This window comes from Phyllostomus hastatus, unplaced genomic scaffold (genome assembly GCF_019186645.2).
Source record: "Phyllostomus hastatus isolate PE091 unplaced genomic scaffold, TTU_PhHast_1.1 phas_scaffold_129, whole genome shotgun sequence".
Taxonomy (NCBI): domain Eukaryota; kingdom Metazoa; phylum Chordata; class Mammalia; order Chiroptera; family Phyllostomidae; genus Phyllostomus; species Phyllostomus hastatus.
Genome location: NW_025334009.1, coordinates 25935 through 41997, shown reverse-complemented (window position 1 = coordinate 41997; position 16063 = coordinate 25935). Strand labels below are relative to the sequence as shown.

At 48.9% G+C, this 16063-nt stretch overlaps 1 pseudogene; it reads right to left on the bottom strand.

Moving 5' to 3' along the window:
• Positions 1-16063, bottom strand: part of LOC123830696 — a 22579-nt pseudogene extending 6516 nt beyond the window's left edge.

The following is a 16063-nucleotide window of genomic DNA, read 5'->3' as shown; positions in this document are numbered from 1 at the left end:
GAAGTGCAGGAGGCCCTCTCAACCAGGACGACAAAACACAGTCCCAGGAAGACAGAGCAGAAAGACAGCTGAAGCTGTGTGCCTGGTGCTGCTGCTGGGCTGCCTGGCAGCCGGGCCTCTGGGCCTGGACTGTGTGCCAGAGCCTTAGTGCAGTTGTGCTCTTGAAGCATCTCGCTAACATTTCTGGGCACGTGGCTAAAGGTGTTTCTGCCTCATAGGTTTCAGACCACGCAGGTAAAGCACGCTGCACACACTGCTCAGTAACCTGTAACTGATGTTTCTTCTTGGTCAGCCAAGGCCCTGAGCAGAGATCTGAGAATTTGGCTGGTGTGGCTGATGTCTGCACAAGCACCAAACCACAGAGAGGCTCTCACGCGTCACAGTGGCTGGACTGTCACAGGAAGAATACATGTGCCTATCCCTGATGCCACTGTGATGGGAATTTGTGGTTGGAGTCAGAGCCCCTCTCCTGACCCCAGTCACATCTGGATTTTGTCATGGACTCTGCCTGCTGCCCTTGTCTCCCCATTTGAGTCACTGCCCAGGCCAGAGATGGCTGCCCCTACCCTGGGACAGAGTCAGTGGGTGTATCCCAGTGAGGTCCAGAGGGTTCTAATGAACCACCTGGCTGAGGACCACAGGCCCAGGCAACACTGCGGCTCAGCATAGTGACACACAGGCTGCCAGTGAACACAGTTCACGGGATGTGTGCTGGCCCCTGCTGGATATGGTCAGGCTTGAGACGGGAGGGTGGCTGTTGCTGTCAGTGTGAGTCCAGCTGTCACTGCAGAACTTAACTCGTCACCTTGGACCATCAGTCTGCACATGGGCATGTTTTGCAGACACATACACAGTGTTCTGCTCTGAGGTTCAGAGGCAGGTTGGGCTCATCCATCCAGGGCCACCCAGAGAGCAGATGAGGAGCCCCTGAGGCACCCACCTAGAAGAACCATCCTCTCCATTAAACAACCAGCTTCTGGGTAAGGCAAGAGGCTTGGAATCCATCAGATGTCAGGCTGCAGTCACTTCTTGGAGCCTCCACTTCAAAACAAGGATGGTGGTTGCCAGCCACTGCCAGGTGGACAAGGGGTGTGTGTGTGTGTGTGTGTGTGTGTGTGTGTGTGTTCCCTGAACAAGGCGGTCTGAGATTCTGTGAACTATGCAAGCAAGGCTGAAACAAGTCTCTTTCTGACTTAGCTTTGAGAGCTGCACACCATTTTCATAACACAGATCAGCTCGGTTATGTGGAGGGACTGTACAAGGGCATGTGCATTTGGGGGGTACCTTGGAGGCTGGCAGCTACACTAGGAATGTGGTTTGCTGCTGAAGGGGAGGGAGAGGGAACAGACCTCTCTACTCATCTTGAATCACTAAGCCTTCTGGGAGAACTCCAGGGTCTGTCCTGGTGTTGGGGGTGGTGAGCATCATGTGGCAGTCTGTGGGTTCCCCTTCCCACTGTATTCAATGCCAGCCCCTCTGCCAGCATTACAGCAGGACTCTGCACCTCTCCCATGGCCCATGCTAAAAGCCACGGAATATTGAGTTTATGGTGTTCTTTCTGGGCTCTGGTGGTGGGGGGAGAAACAGGGAAGGGAAAAAAAACCCCAAAAATACACCTTCCTTTAAAAAAGCATAAAAGGAAATAATAGTGGATATTTATTATTGAAATCCACATAGTTTATGTAGACACTCTTCTTCACAAGCCTGACATTGGGAGGAAAGGTCATCATTCCAGGTCATGGGGGTAGGTGTCCCTGTTTGGTGAACCCACTCTAGCAGGAACAGGGTGGGTCATGCTTAGGGCTCCCTCATGCAGGAATGGGTAGGATGGGGTTCTCACTAACTGTTCACCATCTCTGTGTATTGAACTCAGCTGGGGTTCTAAGAAAAGTGTGACCTCTGGGAGCTGTTAGCACCCTTCCTAATGCTCATGCAGATGCAGATGTTTACTCTTGTCATCTTGAGTCTCCCGGGACTCCCACCATTGGCCCACTGGAATTTTGTCCTCCTGGGCCATTGTGGACATTATCTGGGAAGGGGTGGCCAGGAATGACCAGCATTGTGCATGTCCATTATCCCATCAGGCTTGACCTCACAAAGTTTAAAGATACAGTAGGTACTAATTTCGAGATGGTGTTAGTGTTGTATTAAGCCCTGTGGGGCCCAGGTACAAGGAGAGTACATTACAGAAGCTCCTGTGTTGGGGGCTTCATGAATGCCATATGCACATTGGGTGCACCTATCACAGGAGAAACTGCTCTTCTTTCCAATGCAGTATAGGATTACAGATCAGCAAGTGTATTAGTGTGTAAGCAGGGTTTGTTAGTAATATGTTCTCATGGAAGAGGACAGGTCTTGCTGGGATGGGAGTGAAAGGGAAGAGCTTGGGTGGCAAGAGCACCAGGTCCTTTGTCCTGAGGACTTATATAGTTGGTGGGATGGGAGCAAAGAAGTTACATATTGATTGATGGTTAAAAGTTGTGCCAGCTTCCACGGGGGATGAGACTACTCAAATGTAGGTATGTGTGGGGGATCATTAGCCCAAATTCTTATCTGGCTTCAGACACCATTTGGTTATCTTGTAAAACAGATACAGGGCAGGAGACAAAGTTAAGGCAGTCATACAAAGATATCTATGAGCTCTTTCTGTAAGCACTAGCGACTCTCATAAAACAGATAGTGGCCAGAGGCAAACAATTAGCTAAATTTCTTTTATGGATCCTAAGCCTTGAGTGCTGTGGATCCCCTCACATTTTCTAGGCATTGGGATGAAGTTTGAAAGCCTTTCTTTCCCAGATAGTGGAAATGATACCTATAATTTCTATGTGTTAGCATTGATGTGTCTTGTGATGCTGGACCATCTGGCAATAGAAGTGGACCAGGCTCAAGACTGCTGAGTTAGTGGGTGAGACCTGTCTTCCTCGTCCTCCCTGCCTTGGCTTACCATCTATCCTACCTAACACACCAGTGTGGGCAGATGTTCCTCCCAGTGTCAGTTCCCAGCAAGGGGTGGGTGAGGGTCTTGTTTCACAGGTTATTCTCAGTACCACCTGCCTGTGTTGAGGGGGCTCTGAGGATGCCCAGGCTCAGTGAGAGGGTGGTGACCTGGAGGGTCGTTAATCTCCCACCTCAGGCCTCCTTCTCAGGGCAGATGAGTCTATGTGGGAAAAACAGTGGGGTGTGCTGAAATTCTGAATTTGACTACAGACCTCTACTCTGTCCTTATCTTCCTGTCCAGCACTAAAGACCTGGAAGACAAGGGCACTGAAGTCTGTTCAGCAGGACTTGTGATCTCAGCGATCCTCTTGCCAGATTCTGTCTGTGCTGACTCAACTTTGAATGTCAAATGGAAAGGCTGGAGTTCCCATTTCCATTGTACAGACAAGGTAGCAGGAAGAGAGAAGTTGAGAATCTTGCCTTAGGTCACACAGCTGGAGAAGACAGAGCTGAGATTCACACCCACTATAGACTGATGTGGAATCTATATGCTGTGCACCAGGAAATGGTGACCCTGAAGGAGCAACGAGGAAAGTGAGGAAGACCAGGTGCCCAGACTAAGTCAAGCTCACATCCATGCACAAGCAAGCATTCCTCCCTACCGTTCACCTGAGGCTCCAGAGGTTGTAGGAAACTAGAAGAGCCAAGAGAATCCAAGGGAGGAGGGCAGGGAGCCTATTAAGAGAAAAAGCCCCAGTTCCCAGGAGTCTGGGGGAATTCCCTTCCCTGGTGAGTCTGTCTCAAATACTTCTCTCTGGGCAGTAACCAAAGTAGACTGACTAAAGACTTATGCATTTACATGAGTTGAATTTCTGTGGTTGAGACTATGAGTTCTTTGTGGGTCTTCTGGAACTCTCTGCTTTCAGTAATGGGGGAATGAGGAATGTGGGCTTCATATTTGTATGGAGACAAAACTTGTCAAAAAACCATGAAGGAGATTGGTGCTGACATCCTCATATCACTATGGAACTGTTTGTCCATCTCTTCTCTTGTCATGAAACTGGAGGGTTTGTTTAACCAGTTATTTCTGTACTAATTGCAGTCTTGGGGAGAGTAAAGAGCTGCAGACTTCCTATGGCTATTGATATGTGACTTAATGCTAATGACTCACTCATTCCACCTGCAAACATGGGGCTTCTCTCCAGAGTGTGTCCTCTGATGTGTGATGAGATTTGACCGCTGTGCAAACCCCCTTCCGCATTGCCTGCAAGCATAGGGCTTCTCCCCTGAGTGTGTCCTCTGGTGTGTGATGAGGTTTGACCACTGTGCAAACCGCCTTTCGCATTCCCTGCAAGCATAGGGCTTCTCCCCTGAGTGTGTCCTCTGGTGTATGATGAGACATGACTTCTGTGTAAAGCCCCTCCCACACTCCCTGCAAACATAGGGCTTCTCTCCTGAGTGTGTCCTCTGGTGTGTGATGAGACATGATTTCTGTGCGAAGCCTCTCCCACATCCCCTGCAAACATAGGGCTTCTCCCCTGAGTGTGTCCTCTTGTGTCTGATGAGACATGACTTGCTTGTAAAGCCTCGCCCACACTCCCTGCAAACATAGGGTTTCTCCCCAGAGTGTATCCTCTGGTGTGTGATGAGATCTGACTTGGTTGTAAAGCCCCTCCCACACTCCCTGCAAACATAGGGCCTCTCCCCTGAGTGTGTCCTCTGGTGTCTGATGAGATATGACTTCCGTGCAAAGCCTCTCCCGCACTCCCTGCAAGCATAGGGCTTCTCTCCTGAGTGTGTCCTGTGGTGTGTGATGAGAGTTGACTTGCTTGTAAAGCCTCGTCCACACTCCCTGCAAACATAGGGCTTCTCCCCTGAGTGTGTCCTCTGGTGTCTGATGAGACATGACTTGCTTGTAAAGCCTCGCCCACACTCCCTGCAAACATAGGGCTTCTCACCTGAGTGTGTCCTCTGGTGTGTGATGAGAGCTGACTTGTGTGTAAATCCTTGCCCACACTCCCTGCAAACATAGGGCTTCTCCCCAGAGTGTGTCCTGTGGTGTATGATGAGTTGTGACTTCCATGTAAAGCCTCGTCCACATTCCCTGCAAACATAGGGCTTCTCCCCAGAGTGTGTCCTCTGGTGTGTGATGAGACTTAACTGTTGTGTAAAGCCTCTCCCGCACTCCCTGCAAACATAGGGTTTCTTCCTGGAATGTGTCCTCTGGTGTGTGGTGAGATGTGACCGCTGTGTAAAGCCTCTCCCGCACTCCCTGCAAACATAGGGCTTCTCCCCTGAGTGTGTCCTCTGGTGTGTGATGAGATATGACTTCCGTGCAAAGCCTCTCCCACACTCCCTGCAAACATAGGGCTTCTCCCCTGAGTGTGTCCTCTGGTGTGTGATGAGAGTTGACTTCTGTGCAAAGCCTTGCCCACACTCCCTACACATATAGGGCTTCTCCCCTGAGTGTGTCCTCTGGTGTGTGATGAGAGTTGACTTCTGTGCAAAGCCTCGCCCACACTCCCTACAAACATAGGGCTTCTCCCCTGAGTGTGTCTGGGGTCTGAAGAGATGTGACACATCATTGAAGCCTTGCCAACACCCTCCGTGCTCCATTGTTACAATTCTTAACATTCCTGCTTTCAAAAATACCTTGTCAGTGTCCTCCGGACTCTTTTTCTGGCCTCTGTGGGACTCCTCCTCCATCATTCTCTCATGCTCACTAGAGCTCCTCATTTGTTCTTTGGAAGTTTGGAAAAAGGGTCTTGAAATTCTCCTCTGACTGGTCCTTTTAAGCAAAAGTTTGGACCTTTCTTTGATCTCTTGACCTTCAGTTTTATCATTCCAGCTGTGTGTACTAGTATGTTGCTGCTGCTGATTCTGATCCTCTGGGCAGGGGTCCTCTGCTTGGAGGTGTTGTCTTGCAAATGCTCCCAGGAGAATCTGAGAGGGATGATTGATTTTCACGTGTCGGCTGAGGAATTTCTGACTGGAGAAGGCCATAGAGCAGGAGGGACATGGGTGGATCTCTGTCTTGGGTTCTGCTGAAAGAGAAAGGTTTGGTCAGGACAGATGTTCATGAGAATGCCTGGGCCCTATGATTTATCTCCTGGTAAGACCTGCCCCATGAATCCTTCTTACTGTGGTGACAACACAAGCTCTGCCTCCCATAGTGTCCACTCGTGGTCTATCTTCCTTTTACTTTTTGCAGTGCATTTTCTTCAGAAATCCGGAAAGCCCATACCAAGGGTCTTTTCTAATAATGCCCAGACTAGGGACTTTCAAGTAGCATGAAAGGCCATTTCACTCCCTGAACTGCAGTGACTTTTCCCCTCTATAGGTATCCTTTATGTCATGTTAAAACAGTAAACTAGGAATTGCTTCTCTTTCAGTTTTTCAAAACAATAAAATAAAGTGTTTTTCCTGCCCTTGTTCATGTGGCTCAGTGGATTGAGTGCCTGCCTGTGAAGCAAGGACTCACAAGTTAGATTCCCAGTCAGCATGCCTGCCTGGGTTGTGGGCCAGGTCTCTAGTAGAGGGTGCGTGAGAGGTAACCACACATTGATGTTTCCCTCTCTTTCTTCCTCTTCTCCTCTAAAAATAAATAGATAAAATCTTTAAAAAAGTCATTCCTCAAGCCTCACACCAAATATTTATGCTTCATTTCATTGTGTTAATCCATTTCAAATACGCTAAGTCCTGTTTCAAAATATTTCTCCAACCACACATCTTACATGTCTGACTCCTGTTCCTCTCTGGCCAATGTGCCATGCTCTCTCACTTGGAGATGAAGTAATCTCTGAAGGGATTCCCCACTGGAGTTTAGTTTCTAAAACTTAACAAAGCATAATCAGAACAGAGAACACACCACTCTACAGATGACAAATGCACACTTTCACTTTTAGGAAAGTCCCCAGTGTCTCAACTCAGATCATCAATACTGTACTTCCGGGCTGCTAAGCACCTATCTGAACTCAGTTCTTACCCTCCATGCTGAAAGGAGACCTGAGTGACCCTCAGCCAATCCAATGCCACACCTCTTTTCTTCCCTGCACTAGCTACTCCCTCTGCCTGGGATCCTCTGTCTGCAGGTAGTTTTATAAATGTTATTTCCAGAGAGAGCCCTTCCAAGACAACCTGCCACAGTGCACCTCCCCTCACACTGATCCCTAGGCACTTGTCCTGGATTAGTTTTCTCCAAAGCACTAACTGCTGTGTGGTGTTATGCACATGCAAGCATGTGAGCCTGGTTTTCCCTCCATCACCCGTCAGCTCCTCAAGAGCAGTGATTCTCATCCTCATGGTAATCTGTATTTCCAGGTCCCAGCACCCTGTGTGCCACAGACTAGGATCTCACCTGACAGTTCACTGAAATAATGAATGAATGTGCCCTGCCTGAATGGTGTGGCTTGGTGGGTTGGGTGTTGTCTGAAAACTGAAAGGTTACAAGTTCAATTCACAGACAGGGCACATGCTATGGTTGTGGGCCAGTTGGGAGTGTGTCAGAGACAACCAATTAATGTTTCCCTTGTATTGATTTTTCTTTCTCCCTCCTTTCCACTCCCTACAAAAATAAATAAAATCTTGTTTAAAAATATTTGATGTATGTATTTATTTTCAGAAAAGGGAGAAGGGAGGGAGAGGGAGAGAAACATCACTGTGTGGTTGCCTCTCACATGCCCCCTACTGTGGACCTGGCCCAAAATCTAGGCATGTGCCCTGATTGGGAATCAAACTGGCAACCCTTTGGTTCACAGGCTGGCGCTCAGTCCTCTGAGCCACACCAGCCAGGGCAAAATCTTTAAAAAATAATGAATGCCTATAAATAAAATCATTTTATTTAGAAGTATGGAGGAAAATTAAGAAGAAACAGCTGTAAAAGTGTCAGAAAAACTGCCTATTTTTGAGAGAATTGGTTATTGCTTGAAAACCTTTTTTTTACTCTGTCTTTCAGTACTATATGCAGTTGTGTATTTTGTACACAAAATATTTTAAAAATAAAAAATATAAAAATTTTGCCTAAGAGTCAAAGGCATATGTGAGTTTCTGAAGCATCTGTGAATTTCTGAAGCATCTGATTTGAAACTATAATGACTTTAGAGTGGAGTTTACTCTACTTAAGAGTTGGATCATGAATATTTCTATAGGGAATTCTCTCTTTTCTTTCTGTTTTGAAGAACAGTGGTGCCCACCTTTCCAAGCTGCGAGCTGTCTCTTCCACTTGCTGCCCCACTTGCTGCCCAGCTCCTGGCCATACTCATCCCCGAACCAGACCAGCAGCTCACAGCCTGGCCTAATGACCCGGCAGGTTCGGTAGAAAATCTGCCCGTGATATTGAAAGGCCACCAGGTTCTGCTCTTCATCATCCCGGGCACAGTTCACATACCTGGGATTAAGGCAGAGGAAAGGAAAGAAAGAAAACCACAGTGATGAGATTCTACTACCTATTACATCCATGTCCTTCTCCTTACTGACTCTTAAGACACTCAGGCTCTGATGTTGCCCACTGCCTCTAATGCTCCCAGGGAACCTTTGTTCACTGTCTGAGCATCCGTCAGCATGTTACGTGAACTCCTATCTCCAAGTCCTGTTTGCAGTGCCAATGCTGCCTAAGACCATTTTGTAAAACCCAGTTCTAGACTTAACCTCCACCTTGATGGGCCATAATACCCCGTGATCTCTGGCTGCTCCAAACTCTAAAAGAAGTTGTCTCACACCACAGAACCTGGTGCTTGATCTAGGGCTCTGCTTCTAAATTAGTCCACCAATTATTCAGTACTCAGCCCACATCTACTTTCTCTTGAGGGGCCTTTCTCCAACCCCCCTACACTTTATTTAGGGTACCATTCACTTGCCTGCCCAAGGTGACCATAGAAAATTGGAGGTCTTTTTGTCCTAGTTAAAATAAAACAGAACAATAGTAGTTGATTCATATTCTGTTATCCCTGATAAAAGAGAGCCCCTCTCAGGAAAGGGGCCCATGACTGTTCCTCTGCAGGACTCAGAGCCTAGCTCCAGTTAGAAGTGAGGCTGGAATGGTGTTCTGCCCTCACAAGTTTAGGCCATCCTTGGTTTGTGGTATCTTGACACTGTGCACTTCTTGGAAAGTACAGTTAAATGCTTCTAAAAGCAATTTTTTTATGTCTGGCTGCAAGAAGTCCACCATAAGGACACGGGTTGTGTGATCTGTTTAAGTAAAGCATTCCGTAATCTAAACTGGAATAAAATAAGTACTTAATTAATGTTCATTTGATAAATAAAAGTGTAATCCAGTGACCCTGGGTGAATCTAGGTGCCTCAAGGTCCTTTCTGATGCCCAACTTATGTCTACCAGAGAGATTTATCTTTTAAGGACATATGCTATATTTTTTTCCTAAATGTCCCCTGAAATGAAAGTACACGGTATGGAGAAAAAGAGGAAAAAAGGATTAAGGGAGAGCACTGAGGGAGGCATGATGAGAGGGAATGATATATGAATGACCCTCTGGCACCCAGAGACCTGTTGACCTCACCTCATCCAGTTGGCCCAGGATCTGTCCTTTCCATCCACATACTCATAGCAGTTTCTCCCTTTGGTGATCTGTGTTTCAGAAAAGAAGTTAAAGACTGTTTATTTTTTTGGTGGGGAGGTAATAGTGAGAAGAATTATTTTACTCCACTGTCATCAAAGCTCTTCCAGCTTGCATGGGGATTCAACTGTCACCTGTGACATGATATTTTTCTTATCATCTACACATCCGAGTCTACCTGTCCAATCAGAGCAGGAGTCCCACAAGGGAGGAGCCACTCCTTTGTGTCTGCATCACTTTGCTCCTGCTTACCTTCTACTCCTGAAATAAGAGCTCTGTGTTCATATAAAGTCCAGTCAGTACACAGAGCTAACCATATTGTTCTCTCTATGCCTACCATGTAGGAGGTGAGGTCCCTCCAAGCCTCAGAAGGAATGTGGGAAGGCAGGGACAGTGGAAGAGGTAAATAGTTCTCACCAGCCAGGAGTATCTGCTGTTGGCTGCGACTTCATCTTCTGTGATGTGTCCTTCATATGGGCCAAAGTGCAGACCCACTGGCAAGTTTGCTGCCTCATTCCACACTCCAAGCCCAGCCTCAGGGATGCCCGATGGCCCAATTCTCAACCCAGGGGGCAGGGTGAGGGCTGAGCGGTGGGCATGCCCCTTGTCCACTGCACTGTCCTGTACAAATGTAGGGGGCCCATGCACAGCACAGTTGTTGATGAAGAAGTTCTGACACTTCTTACAATCTGGAAGTGAGAGCAATAGGGGTTAGGGAAGGTATAGTGCTTGTACCTGGACACAAAGAGCTTCAGAGGGAGTTCAGCACTGACATCATTGAGACTTAATCCTGTATTCCAGGTCACTAGAGGAAGGGCATGATTTGGGGACCAAAAGATTAGATGAAATCATTGTATCATAACATGTTTCTCAGTGAGGGTCACTTACAAAGGTAGTCATCATCTTGAGGTTCGGTGACCTCTTGGTACACACAGTCCTTTCTTTCTAGTAGGCTGTACATCTTCATGTCATTCTCCTTTCTCCTGAGTTCTGAGTTGGAGAAGGACAGGTGAGCAAGGTTGGTGGTGTGTAGAGTGTTAGTTCCCAGTTTGTCAGATAACACAATCTGCTCCCATCAATTTATTACCTGTCCTTTTGCATACTCTGGTATTTTACTCCATTAACTATTGGTTCAGAAAACTAAGACTCCACACTAACTACAGATGACTGATTCAATTTTAGTTTCTAGATCTTCCCATTACCAGGTTTAACTTGCCACCCTTTAATCATTCATAAAATATTTATGGATGCACATTATGTGTTAGGCATTGAGTAAAGGCCTGGGCACACAACACCAATAAAGTGTGGTTGCTATAATCACAGATGGATTTATTGGACAACTTGCATGTGTCACTTCTTTTAAAATGTAATTTAATGTTTTCAAACAATATATGAGTGATGTTTCCTTATCTTCACTTTACAGATTAGCATTCAGGAGCTCAGAGAATTTATGGGATTTGCCGAAAGGTCCAGTGCTAACCTCAGCCTCAGCTTAATCCAGCTTAAATCCAGGCCTGTCCAAAGTCCATCCCACAGACCTAGGCCATACTTATCAGCCCTTCTATAGGACTTAGAGAAACTAAGGTTTCCAAAGTATTTTCTCTTACCCAATTTTTGTCTAGTGGGCTTTCCAAAGGCACATGCTTCTCCAGGAGGGTACACTGGTTTCTGGGCATGCTCTGAGTCACTTGCAGTCATCAAATGTGCTGTTCCTGACAATTCCTTAAAACTATATTCATTGCTTAATGGCACCCTGGATGTTGCCTTCAATGTAAGAGTCACATATTAAAACATAACATGTATTTAATTTTTTAGGCGTGTATACAATTTACATGCATGTCTTTAAAACTTCCACCCTTGGAAATACCTAGGGAGTATGAATATTAGAGGGGATAGGGCCAATGTGGGTAAGGAATCCAAGATTAGAACTCATGCCTTCTGGCTCTTTTCTTTCAACTGTCTGTATAATATTGAAAGTAAAAGATATTGGGAAGATAATAAAGATAGTTGGCAGAAACATATGTAGACAATAAATACAATGAAGATAAAATTTTCGATACCTTGGAGAGAATATTTGTACTTAGAGTAGCTGGTTCCCACCAATTGTTTGAATAAGGCTGTACCAGAAGCTAGTTGTCTTCACTTTCCTGATCTGTAACATGCTAATTTATAATGTTAAAGTGAATGTGAAGTGAATATTCAGCAAAGTGTTCTGTGAATTGTGTAATACAGCATGAATGTGAGATTAGTCATGTGATCAATTTACCACTCAGCTCTCTCCATATTTCAATTTCACAGAAATTACCTTCAGCGTTCATTGATCATCTTCTAGTTTAATTTGTAATTGTGAAATCATTCATTCAGCACACATTTGGGGGCCCTCAGGAGCCCTGATTTGTGCCTGTGACCTCTGAGAACACTCATGTATGGACCAGCCTCTCAAAGAGCTCAGAACACAGAGGTAGGCAGGCTAAACAAATTATTCTAAACAGGATGAGAGTGGCTTCATTAGAACTCAGAGAAAGAAGCTGTTATTTCACCCTATAAGAAGCGGCATTTGAAAGCAGTTCCAGACAGATGAGTTTCTGTTGAATAGTTCAACCTATATGAAGTCCTTAAGTCATTTTATTGTTTGTTGTTTCTCAGTCATCAAACCTGAAGCTCCTCAGGGATGGGAGATGCTCTTTGATTAGAGTGGGAGGCTGTGATCCTGGACATTTTACATTCTTCTTCACCTGGGACCATCTACTGTATGAACTGCCTATACATTGGACCTTTCCTTATTCAGAGGGTCTTAGTGTATCTCTCACTTCAGCACAGCAGAGAAGAACTTCGGTTGAAATCATCAGTCAGATGAATGATACAATGACATATGGATAAGGCAATGTAAAGTTTAGGAAGCTATGAAAGTTTTATTATTTAATTTTTTTAAAAAGATTTTGATTTTTTTTGAGGGGAAAGGAAGGAGAAAGAGAGGAAGAGAAACATCAATGTGAGAGAGAAACACTGATCACTTGCCTCTCACATACACCCTAACTAGGAACCTGGCTCACAACCCAGGCATTTGCCCTGAGCAGGAATCCAACCGGCAATCTTTCGCTTTGCAGGATGACACCCGACTGAGTCACGGTAGCTAGAGTAAAACAATGAGTGTTTTGATGAGTCTGTAAGTGGTTCAGAGAAGAAACTGTGGGTTAGATTGCATTGCCACTGATACTGAGATCTTTGACATATGGTCAAACATTTCTATATCTCTGAAGGCTCACTTTCCTCATCATAAATGGTTACATTACCCATCTCATCAGGTGGTTGTAATGTGTGAGTTTATTCACATAGAATTCCTAAAGTCTGAAACACTGTGAAAATAAAACAACTGCTAGTTACTACTGTTGCTGTAGTTGTTAACTATTAAGTGATGATGAGTCCTGGCTGGTGTGTCTCAGTGGACTGAGCCTGCAGACTGAAAGGTCACCAGTTCCATTCCCGGTCAGGGCTCATGCCTAGGTTGTGGACCAGGTGCTGTAGTTGGGGTGTGCAAGAGGCAAGCTATTCATGTTTCTCTCCCTCTCTCCCTCCTTTCCCCTCTCTCTAAAAAACCGAATTAAAATCTTTAAAAAAGGAGGATAGCATCTGACAATGTATGGAAGAGACCAGGAAAGGAAGGTGGCAGTTCCTAGGATACTTTCTGCATTTTCCTACCCTTACCTGCATTTCTATCCATGAGGAAATTTTTCTTGTCAACAGGATTTGGAAATACTCACCTTCTGGTGTTTACTGTGTTCCCTTCTGAAGGCCACCCAGGGTTTCACTGAAAGATGACAAGAAATCAGTGTTTTGGTGGGTGAATGTTTCCAAAATCTGGAGTTTCTTATTAGGGACACAGAATTCTGAATGAGAATAGTCCAAGAACAATCCCAGGATGATTGGAAAATGTTTTCTGAGGTATCATTAAGGCCTATGGTTCCATTGGGGCCATCTACTAATTGCATTAGAATGATTAAAAAAATAGACAAAGTGTCATCCATGCTTCACCCTATGTTCATAAAGCATCTATTACATTTATTGAAGAAATTGGCCTCTCCTGACAAAAATGTAATATAAATAACTGCACAGAAACTCCATGTCCTCCACATAACCCTTTCTCCGTCCTGTTTTCTTCACTCAAACTGGCCTTGTCCGGGCTAAGGGCACCAGGACCACCCGGCCTCCTTTCTCTGGTATCCTCCCCGCCGGGCACATACTGGCCACCCACGCCCTTCCTTAATCATTAGACTCTCGTCAGTATCAGTACTCTGTTGACCACAGAAAAGTTAAAGAGCACATCTTGACCTCAGCTGTGTGTCAACCCCAGACCCATGAAAGTGGACCGACCGCACCCTCCGAACACTCACGATACTGGACAGAACATGGGGCCGACATCAGGAAACCACACGGTGACCAACCCCTCCCGACCCTGGCCCTCCCCCAGCTCCCGTCATCACCAGGGTTAACACTGCTCCCCGCCCCCGTCTCCATGCGGGCCACCGCGTGGCCAGGTGTGGGGACCCTCCTCACACACCAGACTTGCCTCCCTCTCTTGCGCAGCTGACCCTTCTGAAGTAGTTATTTCTCGCTCACATTATGTTCTTACACAGTCACTGCTTACTAATGTGTCTATAAATACATATGATTACGTCGCCCACGTGAAAGTTGACGGGAACAGCCCCTCTCTGTACGACACACTGTTGTGCCTCTTGCTTGTTCGCTGCACCAGCAAACCTGTTCCCTGGTGACGTCCTGAGATGCTGCCCGACCTACACCAGGTCCGAGCCGGGAGGGCAGCGCTGGCTCCTCCCGCCGCTCACCTTGCTGCCTCGGGGCCCGTTCTTCATCCGAGTCCTCAGGGTCCTCCTCCTGGAGCTCGGTGGCCCGCCTGCCTGCGGCGGTGACCCAGGAAAGCCGGTCGCGGGGCCCTGAGACCTGGGAAGAGACAAGACCTCTGTCCTGGAGCAGAGAGCGTGGGGGAGGGACAAGCCCAGGAAGCCCGTGGGACTGGCTCCGAGGGACGGGAGAGTCTGCAGCGAGTTGCCGTGAGCCCCGCGCTCTCGTCAGCGCTGGCCCCGCTCTGACTGAAGGAGCAAACTCCCCCTGATCGGTGTCCCTGCCGGAGGGAGCTGCGGGCGGATGGAGCCGCCTGAGCCGGAGCCAGCCCGGCGCCTGCGGGGTCTCCAAGCCCCTGGGCCCAGCGCCTGCGCGCGCGCTACCTGGGCTGGTGAGCGCGTCCGAGTTCCTCTTCACGTCCCGGTACCGGCCTTTCTCCCCGTCTCCCACCTCTGCCCACTGCTCCCTGGAGAAGTGGAGGGCAGCGTCTTCCAAAGCTTCTTCGGCCTGGAGAGGAGAGTGGACACACCCGTAAGTCTGTGATGCGAGTGAGAACACGCGGGGGGGGGGGGGCGGGGGGGGGCAGGGAGCAGGCGGGGCCTCGGTGGTCCACGTGCCGCAGGCGCAGAGCCTGATATCCGTCCCGGAGCCGCTGTTCCTCTGGGGTGTGTCCCGGGGGCTGCTCGCACGCTGGGCCTCCTCCCAGGTCCCTGACCGGCCCTGCCCCTCGGAGTCCCGCCTCTCCCACCAGCGCTCCGCACGCGCACAGCGAGGGTCACCCCAAGGGCCCGGGCGTCTGCGGGGCTCTGTCCCCAGCCCTGTCCCCACGCTCCCGCCGGCCCCTCAGCTCACCTGAGGCGTCTGCCCCACTCGCCCCGCTTCTCCCTCAGGGCGCTCCTGCGGATCCCCGTCGGGGTTCATGGCTTCCGAGCCCCGAGTCCCAGGCGCCTGTGGTAGGAGAAGGGGCTGAGAGGGCCGAACGCTTTTCTCCGGGTGGCAGGGCGCCCGGAGAGGTGTCCGCGGGGCCCTGCGGGAGGAGGGTCTGTGGTGGGGGGGGCTCCTTGTTCCCGCCCTTTCCTCCTCCAGCTGGGGCCCGGGGCGTCTGAGGGGCCCGTCGGCCGGGCGGGCCTGTGGCGGCGCAGGAAACGCGCTTCTCCCGCGGAAGGGCCCGCAGGCGCCCCCGGGGTCCGGAGAAGCCCGCGCGAGGCGCAGGCGCAGTGTCCGGCACTCCGCCGTCTCTCGGGCTGAGAGGCCCGGGGTCCCTCAGGACTCGATCTGCGTCTTCCGGGCGGAGGACACTCAGCGTCCCGGGGGAGAGGGTCAGACCGCCGCGCTGAGGGGGGTTGGGGCGTCTCCCGAGGGGCTTCCGGGTCCCCTCCACTGAGTCGGTTTCCAGGACGACGGCATTCGGGGTCTCTGCGTTTGGGGAGGTTTGGTCTTTCCGGGCGGGCGGGCTGCAGGAAGGGCGCCCCGAGCTGAGGGGAACTGGGGTTCCCAGGCTGTTTGGGGATCTGAGTGTTGGGGGTCAGGAGACGCGGGGTCCTCAGGGTTAGCGGACGTGGCCCCTCGGTGCTGAGGGGTTTGGGCCCCTCGGGATGAGGGCATCTGGGGTCTCTCTGGCTGGACTTGGAAGGTCTCGGGCTGAGGGTTCCACAGAGCAGGGCTCCCCGCTTACCGGCCAGTCTCCCGGGGCCCAT